This window comes from Staurois parvus, unplaced genomic scaffold (assembly GCF_062004578.1).
Source record: "Staurois parvus isolate SC_StPar_1 unplaced genomic scaffold, SC_StPar_1.0 ptg000151l, whole genome shotgun sequence".
Lineage (NCBI taxonomy): Eukaryota > Metazoa > Chordata > Amphibia > Anura > Ranidae > Staurois > Staurois parvus.
In genome coordinates, this window is record NW_028317947.1 from 10,085,191 (window position 1) to 10,099,503 (window position 14,313).

At 41.8% G+C, this 14,313-nt stretch overlaps 1 pseudogene across 1 annotated transcript; it reads right to left on the reverse strand.

Annotated features, from left to right (window-relative positions):
- Positions 1–959: 959 nt before the first annotated feature.
- On the reverse strand, positions 960–7,063 carry LOC149464441 (uncharacterized; annotated as a pseudogene). The gene is made up of 8 exons (XR_016312372.1): positions 5,828–7,063; positions 5,195–5,277; positions 4,020–4,176; positions 3,587–3,745; positions 3,273–3,398; positions 2,559–2,773; positions 2,132–2,238; positions 960–1,642 (listed from the first exon to the last, which is right to left on the reverse strand). The product of XR_016312372.1 is annotated as an uncharacterized LOC149464441 (transcript).
- Between the last annotated feature and the right edge of the window lie 7,250 nt (positions 7,064–14,313).

Genomic DNA, 14,313 nt, shown 5'->3' on the forward strand with positions numbered 1-14,313 from the left:
TTTCAATCATTGTTTGACCTACTGTTGTGCCAAAGTGGGTATTGACCAACATAGGTCACTGTTCTCCTTCTACCTAGAGCCCTAATGGAGCCATTACTCTTAAATGGCCTTTCTTTAGCTGATTGAACAATTCAATCAACTAGGAAATAAGGGCATATGAAAACCAAAAAACACATCCTCAAGAATGTGGTCTGGTTAATCTGCCCACACGTTTACTGAGATGGTAGATGGGTACACCATCAAGAGACCCATACAAACACAGTCTACACACATAGGTGTTCCATACACACACACACACAAATATACACAGGTACTTTATCTATACACTCACATTGGTACCTTGTCTATAAACACACATATGGGCTTTTTTTCAGCAGGAACGTGGGCGAACTCAGTTCTGGCAACTCCAGTACCTCCAGCACTGAAACTATGTAATGGAAAGGGGTGCAGGGGTGTGCTGTGCTGCTGGGGAATCTATTTTCACTGAAGGGGATCTATTTTTGTGTGGTGGTCTGTTGTTGCTGGGGAGGTCTATTGTTGCTGGTGGGGATCTATTGTTGATGGGTTAAGTTGTTCCTGGAAGGGATCTACTGTTGAGGGAGGGGTGTATTGTCTATTGTTGCTGGCTGCTGGAGAGTCTTTTGATGCTGGATGCTGGGAGATATGTTCTTTCTGGGGGTTTATTGTTGCTAGGGTGGTATTTTGTTTTGGTGGTCCATTGTTGCTGAAGGAATCTATTGTTGCTGCGGGGGATGAAGGGGTGGATCTAATTATTTTCTTTTATTAACAAATTCCATACAAATTATGTAGCACCACAAAATGATACTTGGCTCTGTATTCTCTTAAAGGGATGGTACTGGGAGGTGGGTAAGGGGTATAATCTATTTTTTGAGAAAAAAAGCCCTGCACACATGCATGTTCCCCCTTCTACATACATATAAAAAACACACATATAAAAGTCAGATTTATATCATTGCAGCATTTATTAAATAAGTAGAAGAAAAATATAGCATTTCATTGGACAGCCACTGTACATCTTTCACTAAGCCAATGGTAACAGATAGACAAGAACCCCTGCACAAATGTGGTAGGAAAAGAGATTAGAATTTTTGAGAACACACATATACTGTAACTAATGACTGTTGGGGACAATGGATATAGGACTGAAGCGGATCTACACATTTTGACAAATCTATATTTGTTGTTGACCAATCAGAATTTCCCTTTCATTTTAAATAGAGTTGCAACATTAAAAGATCGATCTTATCAGTTGGGGTAGGCATACAAATGGTTCCTTTAACCTAATTTTTTTTTAACAGTGAACTTATTTTCTTTGTTGGGCCTCTTTTACTGCCAAGTATTGGTAGATCATTCCTCCTATGCCATCCCTAACATCCCATTAGAAAGTTATCTCTTTGGAGTATGGAATATTCCCACCAATGTGCAGTTCATGTTGACCTCTTTAACATTTTCTAATTGCCAACAGTTGCTGATATTTAGCCATTTTGTTCCAAAAGTAAGATAGCAACTGGATATTTCTGATTTATTTCTGCTGATGGAACTCATTCACTTTGGTTGACACATTTCTGACGTTCCTTTTGTCTTCAGTATATTGCGGTCCCTACGTGGCTTCTTCTGGGATCTGAGAATGGGAAAAGGAAAATGGTAAAGCTTTGAGTATAAGTAAAGAAAATAGAAATATATTAAAACAGTGACTCAGTCTGTCAGCAACCATCCATGAAATTTGGCTGGGCTGAACCTTTAATTGCCTGTATACATAAGTCAACAAAGACATTAGTAAATGTTGCTGCAGTGTGCCAAGTGTTCTTCAGTGCTGGAATGGGAAGGGGTTACTGACTCAGATGGTTTGTTACATTAGCCATCAAAACCCATTGATTTTTGTCTCTGTAAAATAAATATGACTAGTTGCTTGGCTCATCCTGAAGTGATTGGTGGTGGTTCATGCTGGAGGTAGCAGACAACAGAGCTGCTAATATAAAGATCAATACCCTATGGGTGCAATGGATGTGTAGTGCCATCAAGTACATGGAGGTGCAGGGCCTTGATATGATTTCATCTATATATTACTGCAGTTAAAAAAAAAGTTTATGCTAGATTTTTCTGTACTTACCAGAGATTTAAGATGAAACTGATTTTCCTCCTCCTCTTGATGAATGAGTACCATTATCATGACTATTTTCATGATCTTTGCCATAACCTTTACCGTGCTCTGAACCTCTGCACAAAAATATAACAAATTGACATTGCTGAAATGGGGATGTGCACATTGTTTAAAACCAATTCAAATATTCAACAGTAATACTATATAGCTTTAAAAAGCCATCTCAAAATATTGGCCTAATAGTCTTTCGCCAAACTGCTTCAGAATAGTGACTACTGCTAAGTAGGGATGATGGAAATACCAATGATCCCTTTTTGATCAACTAAATATTTTCCTGTACATCTTTTTGAATGGCAGTTTAGACAGTCACAAGTAAATCACAAATAAAATGCATATTTCTTTGCAAAAATAAAAAAAATCCTTCTAATACACCTACCCTTCTTCTTCTAGAAGCTTGTGGTACATGTTTATCTCATTCTCCAGCTTGCTTCTGATGTCCAGCAGAAGCTTGTACTCTCGTAACTGGGTTTCCAGTTCATATCGGAGCTCACACAGTTGATCTTCCAGGATCATCACCCTGTCTTGAATTTCGGTCAGCTCGTCATAGTATCGACCCTCAGTCTCTTCCAGTGCATTCTCCAAGGAGTTTATCTGGTTATTTAAGGGAACATTTTTGACTTTTTGTTTCAGGGAAATAACATCTGCGTCCATCGACAATATAATCCCAACCCAAATAGAATTTTAAGTATAGATTATATATATAAAAATCTGTCAGGCTGTGTTCAGAGCTGATTCACACATGTGCGGATTGTAGCTCAGATTTCACAACTTATTGATACAGCAGTTGTTCACCGTTTCATGTCAGGTTTACATCAGGTTCAGGACAGGATTAGAACAGGAGTTTTATTCTGTTCACACATATGCGGTTTAGAAACAGTCCTCGTAGAAGTCAATAGCCTGTAATCCTAAAGGCACTGCTCAGAAATCGTACATGACTCTTTTTCAAATCGCACTGCCACAGCACCAGACATATGTTACCAGGCACCACAGGAAGAAATGTTTTTTTACATGTCATGTGGTTTGAACCGCATCCAATCCGCATATATGTGAACTGGCACTCAGGTATACAACATAGGGGCTAATACTGTACCGTGGCACACTGTGTCTGCAGTTCTATCTCCAAATTCTGCACAGTGCGTCTCAATTCCATAACTTGATTCTTGTGTGATTCAAGCTGTTCATTGCTATCAGATATTTCGCTTTTCAGCTCGGAAATCTGAAACAGAAGGTACAGAATTTTTCAGTTAAAATTACACATAAGGAATTGATTATGCACAAGCTTTTCATTAGGGATAGATGGAGAATCTCTTCTGTGAAACAAATGGGAAGACCATTACCACAGCAATATGAAAGTACGTGCCTTCATTTCAGTCTTTAAGGAAAACACTTTATTAGCTAAGTCACCTGTTGCTGGTATTCTTCTTCGGCTTTTTTGCGATTTGCTTCTGACAACTCTTCATACTGAGACCGGGTGTCATTCAAGATTTTAAGCATGTTGATACCTGGAGCAGCATCCATCTGGACTGTCACTTCACTAGTGACACCTTGCAAGGCCTTCATCTCCTAGAAATCAATGATAAGTTAATCAATTAATAACTAATATCAGTGACAAACACGTTTCCAAGTGTATACTGTAAATACATGACTTATTTTATCTTCCATGTGTACTCTACAAGTGGTAATAATAAAAATGATTACATTTCTGCACAGATCTATATTAAGATAAAGCACTAGAAGAAGAAAATGTAATTAATGTGCCTATGGAAGTTTGAAGTCTAGTTATGATACTACCCAAATCTGTCTACCAGCTTGTGTACACAGCTAGTGCATTTCTTACCTCTTCATGGCTTTTCTTGCGATATGCAAGTTCTTCCGTTTGGCTCTTAAATTGGGCTTCAAAACTGGACTTATCAAAGGTCAATTCATCCAGAACTTTACGTAATCCGGAGACATCGGCATCCACATTATGAAACAGGCTGCGCTCAGTTTCATACCTGAAAACACAAATCATCATTCTTATGGATGATGAGAAAATTTTCTTGCCTGCAATATTCTTTTAGTAGCTATGACTGCTGACCATGACAACAATCTCCAATGCAATATTAGCCCTACCACAAAATATACAATACTAGTATACAGGGGCGGACTGACAACTCATGGGGTCCCCGGGCAATAGGGGATCATGGGGCCTTTGTGTCCTTGCCCAAACTCAAAAAAGCCTATGAAAAAGGTACCAGGGGCATCTCATGGGGCCCCCTACTGACCCCGGGTCCTCGGGCAGTGCCCGAGTTTCCAAATGGTCAGTCCACCACTGCTAGTATAGTACATAAGCAAAACGTCTCTCATAAATGTACTTGGCAAAACACACAAATATTTGCAGGAAATAAATTCTGTAATCATTTTTTTTTCTTTTGGATGGAGTAGGGCAGGATTTGATCCCCACCAAATTTTTTGTGCAGTTGGGAGAAGTTCTCCCCCAAAACTTGTCACTAGCCTTCAAGTGAATCTCCATAGGACTATAGAGAGAAATAACTAAACAGAGGAACCAGAAAGGGGTCAACACTTGCTCCATTCCAGCCTAAAAGGTTTCAGTTTAGATCCAATTTGGTGCTGAGATCAATTTTGTAAATATTTTCCAAACATTCCAAAATTTCTGGGAACTGTAGCTCTCATTTGTTGCCAGCAGATGGTACTGTGTACATAGTAAATGAATTTTAGCTAGCTTTGCATTATTTATTTATTTTGTTTTATTACTGTTTGAATTGTATTTAGGAGCAATTATGCAATTTGAAGATTTTGTGAAGAAGTTACGAGTGAGAACATTTTTTTTTCAGTCCATTAGTCATTATGCCTCACTGAACACAGTTTTGTTAGACAAATTTTTTAATTAGATTTAGGGTTTACATACATTGGAACAATAATTGGTTTTAAACTGAGACCAGACGACAGATTTGTTTTTAGATCAAAGTCACTTTCACAGGAATTCTAGAACTGTACACTTTTTTCACTTACTTCACTTTGTAATCATCGGCAGCCAGTCGAGAATTGTCATTTTGCACAGTGAGACTATTATTACCCAAAACAGTAGATAATATCTGTAAGAATATAGGGGAAAACAAAAAATAATGAGTTTGACATGTCTAAGCACATGTATTTCAGATTAAAAATAGTAAAATAAAATATAAAGAGCTGTATGCAATATAATGCAGATGAACACGGCGGCGAATTTGTGCATAATATGAGTTTGTTCCTAATGCAAGAAAGTTGATTTGATAATCACATAAAACATGCCTTGCATCACATTAGCAGTATTGCGTATTGGCTGTTGGTATATCATTACTCTTACTACATTATGGTGTTTTTAGTCCTAGGAGGTACCCGTAACTGTCCTGCAAAGCAGTTGCAGGTCTACATAAGTATGTATTTATATAACTATATATTTGAAATTTCAACGTTCATTTAATTATTTTTTCATTATGATTCATATCTCCACCACTAATGTACAGCTTTGTTTGGCATTGCACATTTAGTAGCCCTAAAGAATTGTATTCCTGTTTGATGATAAAAGGGTTTTCTAAAAAGAAATACATTTCTTCTATACAAATTTGTTAGATATAAGCTTTTAGTATATGCTGGAAAGCTTACCTGATCTTTAAGTCCTTCAATGGTCTTGTAATATTTGGTGTAATCGACTTTTGGAAGCTTATTGGCTTCATACCAGTTTCTTATCTTAATCTCAAGTTCTGCATTAGAGTCTTCTAGAGCACGCACTCTGTCCATATAGGTGGCCAGACGAGAGTTAAGATTCTGCATGGTTTCCTTTCCTCCAGCTTGATGAAGACTAACTTCTCCAAGGGAACAATTGCTAAAGCTTCCTCTTTGCCCTCCTCCACAGACACCACCAAAGCCTTGATGGTTTGCTGAACTTCTGCTAGAAAAGCCCCCTGTTGATCTGCTGCTAAAACCATCACTTTGGCCTCCATTCTGTCCACCAGAATGACCACCCCCTGAACCAGTAGATCTCTCAGATTTACCAGCATGGTCTCCACTTTGAGCATTTCTAGGACTGCTATTATGTCCTCTGGAGCTGTCTCCATAGCCTCCACTTTGCCCTCCGCTGGAAGAACCACTTGTATATCCACCAGAGCTGCCTACATGACTTCCACCTTGCACATTCCTAGCAGCACCAGCATATCCCTTGGAACCACTGTCATGGCCTCCAGGTTGTCCTCCACTAGAGCCACCTTTATTTCCATCATAGTTGCCTCCCTGGCTTCCACTTTGTCCTCCAGTGGACAGAGCAACATTTCTCTTAGAACTGTTGTCATAGTTTCCACTATGACCTCCACTAGAGCCACCTGCAATTCCACCAGAGCTGCCACTCTTGCTTCCACTTTTTCCACCACTGGACACAGCATCTTGTCCCTTAGAACCACTGTCAACCCCTCCACTAGAGCCAACTGTATTTGTACCAGAGCTACCACTCTGACCTCCACTTTGCCCTCCCTTGGAAATGCCACCATGTCCACTGGAACTGCTATCATAGCCTACACTAGAACCACCACTTGAGTGAATGCCAGAACGACCACCACCAGAAACACCACTTGAACCACCTTTCTGATTTCCAGATGACTCATTTCCTAAACCATGATCAGGCCCAGAGGTTACGCTTCTTTTGTGATCATCAGAAGTGTGTTCCTCTCCAGAGTGTCCACCAGAAGTTTGTGTAGCGCTTGGTTGCTTTTGGGTATTATTTCCAGGACCAGTAATGTTCTTATCATCGTGGACACCAGATGATGTATGTTGATCACCTATATCTTCACAGACTTCACTATGTGTGCTTGATGTTGAAGTCCCATGGGATTCCTGGTGGGTTGACATTTTCTTCAGGGGAGAAAAGTAGACTTCTTAGAGAAGCGATGATTGTTAAAACACACAGTAACACTGAAGTGACTTTCCAGCATTTTATACCATAGTGGGTGTTACGTGGCAAAATTCCATAAACTATTGAATGTTATAATGTTACCAACCTAGAATCCCTATGTATTTATTTATAATAGTTAATAACTGACTTCAAGACTATTTCTTTAAAATTGGATAGTAGTTTGAGACCGGATCACATTTCAAAACAGAGACAGGTGGAGCTATGTCTGAGATTTATTGCTATAATTTAGGAGTTTATTTAATGTTTTTACTATATATTTTTATTATCACTCCAGAGGAACACCATATTAAAATATCTGTCTTCTAACAAAAGAGAAAATTAACCTGTTGGAATTGGAGCAAACAACATTCTTAATTGTGTAGTCTATATGTAGCGCATTCCTCAACTTTGCACTGTGCACTTTTCAACCCTGCCATCTGTAGTCTGTATAGAGAGCACTCTTGAACCCTGCACTGTGTCCACAGTGGAGTCCTGAACCCTGCATTCTGTACGCAGCACATTCCCGAACCTAGCACCCTGTATGTAGCGGACTTTGCACTCTGCACTCTGTAAATACCGCACTCCTGAACTCTACACTCTGTATGTAGTGCACTTCTGAATGCTGCATTCTGTACTTAGTGCACTCCTGAACCCTGCATTTTAATGAAGCGCACTCCTGAGCCCTGAACTCTGTACGTAGCTGGCTTTTGGACCCTGCACTCTGTATGCAGCACATTCCTAAACATCTTTCTGCACACTGTACGCAGTGCACCCCTGAACTCTTATGTAGTGCACTCTGGCACTCTGCACTCCGTATGTAGTGCATTCATGAACCCTGCATTCTGTATGTATTACACTCCTGGTATTCAACAGTGCCCCTTTAGTGCAATTTGACCACACCCACCATTTGATAGAGCATGCTCTCCCTCCCACCCCTGGGGTGTTGTGTGTGGATGGGTGGTGAGGGGGCCACCTGTCCACACCCTGATTATCAGTATACACACAACAGCACTGGTGTTTAATAACACTCATATCACCAGCAGCCAATGGGATAAAGTATTCCTTAAATTAAATGGGTCTTTTTGTCATAAAGTATCCCCCCCCTAAAAAAAAAAAAAAAACCCCAAAACATCCAAACAAAAAAATGTACACTAATAACATTTTGTCAGTGTAGTAATTTTTATTGATTTTGATGAGTGGTAATAAAAAAATTGGCATACATAGCATGGTGTTTCTATATTTGTAATCATTGTTAAAGTTTTTAAAGGCCTGCGGTAGACCTTTACACAGGGTTATTATTATTATTATTATACAGGATTTATATAGAGCCAACAGTTTGCACAGTGCTTTACAATGTGAGGGCAGACAGTAAAATTACAATACAATTTAACACAGTAGAAAACAGAGGGCCCGGCTCGTTAGAGCTTACAATCTAAAAGGGAGGGTCAATTGATACAAAAGGTAATACCTGTGGGAGATGAGCTGATGAAGAAAATACAGTACAAATATTAAGTGGGGACAGGAAAGGTTTTTCTGAAGAGATGGGTTTTCAGGGATCGACTAAATGTAGAAGGAGTAGGAGACTTGGGAGAAGTCCTGGAGGCGAGCATGGGAGGAGGTGACAAGGGAGCTGGAGAGCAGGAGGTCTTGGGGGGAATAAAGAGAGTTATTTGGTTGCAATTTTGAGACTAGGGTAATGATGTAGCTGGGGGCCAAGTTGTGGATGTTTTTGTAAGTTGTTAGTATTTTGAATTGCATTTGTTGGGAGAGTGGAAGCCACTGGAGAGGAGTAGCAGACGCTGAACGGTTGGTAAGGTGGATGAGTCTGGCAGCAGCATTCACGATGGACTGAAGAGGGTATAGTGTATGCAAAGGTAATCCAATGAGGAGGGAATTGCAGTAGTCAAGGTGAGAGATGACTAGAGAGTGGACTAGGAGCTTTGTGGTGTCATTTGATTAGGAAGGGGAGTATTTTGGAGATGTTGTGCAGGATGAGGCGGCAAGCTTTGGACAGTGGGGCCAAAAGGATAGTTCAGGATAACACCTAGCACCCTGGCATGTGGGTATGGGATGATAGTTGTGCCTTCAATCCTGACAGAGAAGTCAGGGGAAGGGGCACATAGGGGAGGAAATATTATGAGGTCAGTTTTGGATAGATTGAATTTGAGGAAGTGGTGTGACATCCAGGCTGATATGTCTGTTAGTAGATTATTGATGCGTGTGGTGACTGATGGAGTGAGCTGCAGGGTAGAGAGATAGGTTTTGGTGTCATCATCAGCATAGAAATGGTATTGGAAGCCATGGGAAACTGACCGAGGGAGGAGGTGTAGATGGGGAATAGGCGAGGTCCAAGAACAGAACCTTGAAGGAGCCTGCAGAGAAAGGAAGTGGACAGGAGGAAGTGAGATTGTAATTGACGCTGAAGGTGAGGTGAGATAGATAAGAACTGGTGAAGAGTACAGTCACAGAGAGAAGTGGAGTTTTTGAGGAGGAGGGGTTGGTCCACTGTGTCAAAGGCAGCAGAGAGGTCCAGGAGTAGGAGTACAGAATAGTGTCCATTTGGTTTTAGCTGTTAGTAAATTGTTTGTGAGTTTTAGGAGAGCAGATTCTGTGGAGTGTTGAGAGTGATATGCAGACTGAAGAGTATCAAGAAGGTTATTTTCAGTAAGATGGTTGCGCAGTTGGTTGTAGACTAGGTGCTCAAGGAGTTTGGAGGAAAAAGGGAGCAAGGAGATGGGGCATAGATTTTTAAGATTGGTGGGGTCGTGTGAGGGCTTTTAAGTATGGGGGTGACTAGTGCATGTTTTAGAGAGTTGGGGAAGATGCCAGAAGAGAGGGAGAGATTGAAGATGTGAGATAGAGATTGTAGGATAGAGCCAGAGGGTGATCGTAACATTTGAGAGGGAACAGGGTCCAGATGGCAAGTGGTTAATTGGGCATTAGAAAAAAGTTTAGCAACCTCCTCTATAGTAGTGGGGTTGAATGAGGGAAATAATAAGTGCACCTGTAGATATGCAGTGATAAGTGGGGGCGATCTCTGTACAGCAAAGATCTCATCACAAATGGTGTCAATCTTATTTTTGAAGTGATTGGTGATCTCCTGGTCAGTGATTGAGGTAGTGGGTGAAGGCAGTGGAGTAGAGAGTTGAAGGTAGAGAAGAGTTATTGAGAGTGATAAAGTAGGTCTTCTTAGCAGCATGGAGGTAGGGGTAGTATTTTGAAGGGCAGATCCATATAGGTTGAAATGTTTCTGAAGACTAGTCTTGAGCCACAGGCGCTTAAGAGCACAGCTACGTTTTTTCAGACTTCTGGTGTTATCTGTTTGCCATGGTTGTAGGAGTCGGTGTAGTGAGGGGGGGAATTGTGTCTAGGACAGATGACAGTGAACTATTATAGATAGAAGGCTTGTGTGGGTCAAGACAGGGGTGCCATTTTGTCATAGAATTGGTCAGTAGTAGAGTAAAGAAGTGAAGGGTTAAGGTGGCGGAGGTTTCTGTGAGTAACTGTTAGGTGATTGGAGGGAGAGGAGGTAGAAGTCAGAGAGAGAGCAAAGATAATAATGTAGTGATCAGAGAGAGGGAAAGGATTGTTGGTGAAGTTGCACGGAGTACATAGGTAGGAGAATACAAGGTCAAAGTTGTTGCCATCAGAGTTAGTAGAAGCCAGGGGCAGACTGACCATTTGAGCACTCGGGCACAGCCCGAGGGCCTGGGGTCAGTAAGGGGCCCCATGAAATGCCCCTGGTTCCTTTTTTAGGCTTTTTTGTGTGTGCTTTGAGTGTGGGCATGTATCCATTGCTTCAGATCAAAAGAAGACTGAGAAATGTAGAAGTAGCAGGAGTATTACCATTATCAGAGATGTTGATATTAGTCAGAAATATGCTGGATTACTCTAAACTATTGAGCTTTGCACACCCAGCCTTTTTTAAATTTATTTATATTTATTCCTGGAAACATGTCACTTTGCCCATTCAGTGAAAAGTAACAGGTTCACTTGACAGCCCACAGACCTGTTTGCAAACTGGAGCCTTGTGAAATATCCAGTTCTTCTTGGTATGGCAAAGCATATGCCCCTCTCCCATTTTTCTCATCATGCATTGCTTTGTGATGAAGTGGCCTGTTGGAGGAAAGCTCCTTAGCCCTGCATAAGCAGATGTAAACCAATACTGAGCTTACACAGATTTCCTGCTTGAGAACCACCAGGTGAACAGGGACCTTGTTCTTGTTCCCCCACTGTCTGTAACCCATTTTAATCAATAAAGTGGATCTATCAGAGTGCTGCTATCAGGAGTCTTTTTCCATATATTAATCTGCTTGCAAGCTGAGTGAGCAACCGATGGACAGGTGTGTAGGGGTTAGTAAGCAAACTGACCTGGGGCAGTGGTTCCTTTGGCTTTGATTGCTATTAGTTTTCCCAGAACTGGTTAATTTTAAAGACAAAATCCAAAACCCTATCCAGGAGATGTCCCTTTATTTTCTGTTTTACCACATTGTGGCAAATTGTTTCAGTGGGGGCACAGAAAGCAATAAAAGCGTTTGTAGTACTGGCCAGTGGCCTTTCTAGGGTCATTCTTGCCCACACCATAGATTGCCTTTCTTACCTGCCATGACTGTGCTGCAAGAGGAAGCAGTGAAAAGAGAGAACTGGGATTGGCCACATTCAGCAGCTGGACTTTAAACCCCACACATCGGACCCAATAACAGCTGCATAGAGCCTGGGAAAGGAGAAGGGTTGCAAAACCACATGGAAAGTAGACCCTACACAGCATCAGTGGTAGTAGACCTTTCGGAAAGGCCTTTCACATGTGACAGGAGTAAAGGAGAGTACTAGACCTTGTTTTAACAATTGTTTGTACCTGCAAGTAATATCAGGTTACCTCTTTTGTTGCTGCAGCTGTTTAAGATGACCTCTTTGCAGGGCTTGTCCTGGCTCTAATTAATCCCTTTGCATTTTTATTGGTGTTTTGACAAGTGTCATGTTCAGTTTAGGGTTGGGTCATCACTGGGGATGTAGGAAGGACTCAACATCTCAGCAGCTCCCTTTTAATAATAGACTGGGGAACACTTAGAACAACACTCCTCCTGACCCTGTAAGGAGTCATTTTTAATGTTGTATCAATTAGACAGGAAGTGTTGAGACATCTCCCAGTGAGGTCACTGATAGCAATAAAAATGGTTTTAACTATTCTATATGTCAAAACAAAAAATGGTTTGTTTTTTATATACATTAAGGCCCCTTTCGCATACAGTATATGTGCATGTGTTATCACTTCTGTGAATATGATTGTACTATGTGTTGGCATTAGGGCTGAAACTAGGTGAGGCAGGGGCGTATATGCCCCTGACACTGTATTGAGAGGGGCACTGCCGCCAAAAATCCATGAACAGAGTGCGGGTCTTTCCTTGGCCATGCCTGATGTTCACGCCTTGTCACCTCTCCCTTCTCTTGGACAAGCAGGGCCTTTGTGGTGTTGCCAAGCATCAGTGTAGCTACACTCGGTTCTGTAGGGCATCATGCATTGCTCCCAGCAGAGCAAGGTAGCTGCTCTCCAGTGTCAGCCAAGCTAGAAGAGCCCAAAGTAGACCACTGTGCCTTCATGTGCAATGTGAGCAGTGCCCACTCCGCTGTCATTTGCCCCAGGGTGATCTACACACTGAGCTCCCGGAAGTCTCCACCTGTACTGACCACCAGCAAGGAGAACCACAGCAAGTCCTGTGTGCAGTGCAAATCCCCCACGTGCTACCAGTGTCTGGAGGAGGGCCGGTACCACAGCCAGTTTAAGGGTCTGGGGTCCATGTAGAAGCTGCACAAGGTGAGGTGGGGGACACTGGTGGGAGGAGGGAGAGGGAGATGGGGGGAACAAAGGGGGACATAGGTAAGCTCCACAAGGTTGGGGAGTGCATAAGGGCAAGGGAGGAGGCACAAGGTGAGTGGGAAGGGAAGCTGCACAAGATAAGGGGAAAGGGGGGTACACAAGTTTGAGGGGGGAGGTGCACAAGGTGAGAGAAGACGAGGACACCTCACCCCTCACTCCTGTGTGGGGTTTACTATGCTTCAGTTTGTGAATAAATAGGAAGCTGCTTAGCACAGAGCAGTTTGCATTCATTCACTGTCCGCTGCAGATGAGGCTGCAGAAAAAGGAATCGAAAAATCTGTGTCCTCAGTCCCTTTCTCTGTTTTAAAAGTGAGACATCACGGATCTGTTTAGAACCCTGATTTTTCACCAAAGCCCCCCAACAAGGCTGTAAAAAAAATTGACAAAAATAAATACAGTTGTAAAAAATAACAAAAAATAAAATAATAAAAACAAAAAACTACTGACACTGTCCACTTCCCTACTGACACCAACCTCTGCCCTACTGACATTGTTCTCTTCGAGAGGGGGGGAGTGCCAAACGGAGTCTTTGCCCTGGGTAAAAGAATGTCTAGCTTCACCACTGGCTGGCATGCACTGTTCACACACACACATGGTCCATGTATTTTGAGGGTGAACCTACTTATTTCTAAGGGGTTCCAAATGCACAGCCATGCAACAAAAAGCAAATGACCCTTAACACACTGGAATGCATACAACAGTAGATGCCTGTGCTTCGTTACAATTGAGAAAAAGGGTCATATATGTTCTTCAGTGGGTAGAAGCACATTGAAAAATCATATGAAACTGATGGTTGCACACAACATGCAGGTACAGCAATGCTCATTGACACATGACTTGGAAGAAAATCCTAGATAGCATTGAGACAGCCCCATATATTCAGCAAAGAGATGGCCCAATCCAGCAAAGAGACATCCCCATATATTCAGCAAAGAGATGGCCCAAATGGCGCAATGCAGTAAAGAGACATCCGCACATAATCAGAAAAGAGATAGCCCAGCCCATCAAAGACACAGCCCCATATATTCAGCAAGGAGATGGCCCAATCTAGCAAAGAGACATCCCCATATATGCAGCAAAGGACTATCCCCATTTATTCAGCAAAGATTCATCCCAAGCCAGCAAAGAGACATCCCAATCCAGCAAAGAGATGATCCGGTGTAGCAGAGACATGACAATATATTCCTCAAAGAGACTGCCCCATATTTTCAGCAGAGACCTCAAAAGCCAGCAAAAAGACAGCCCAATCAAGCAAAGAGATATCCCCATATAGCAAAGAGACAGCCCAATCCAGCAAAGAGATGGCCCAATCTAGCAAAGAGACATCCCCAT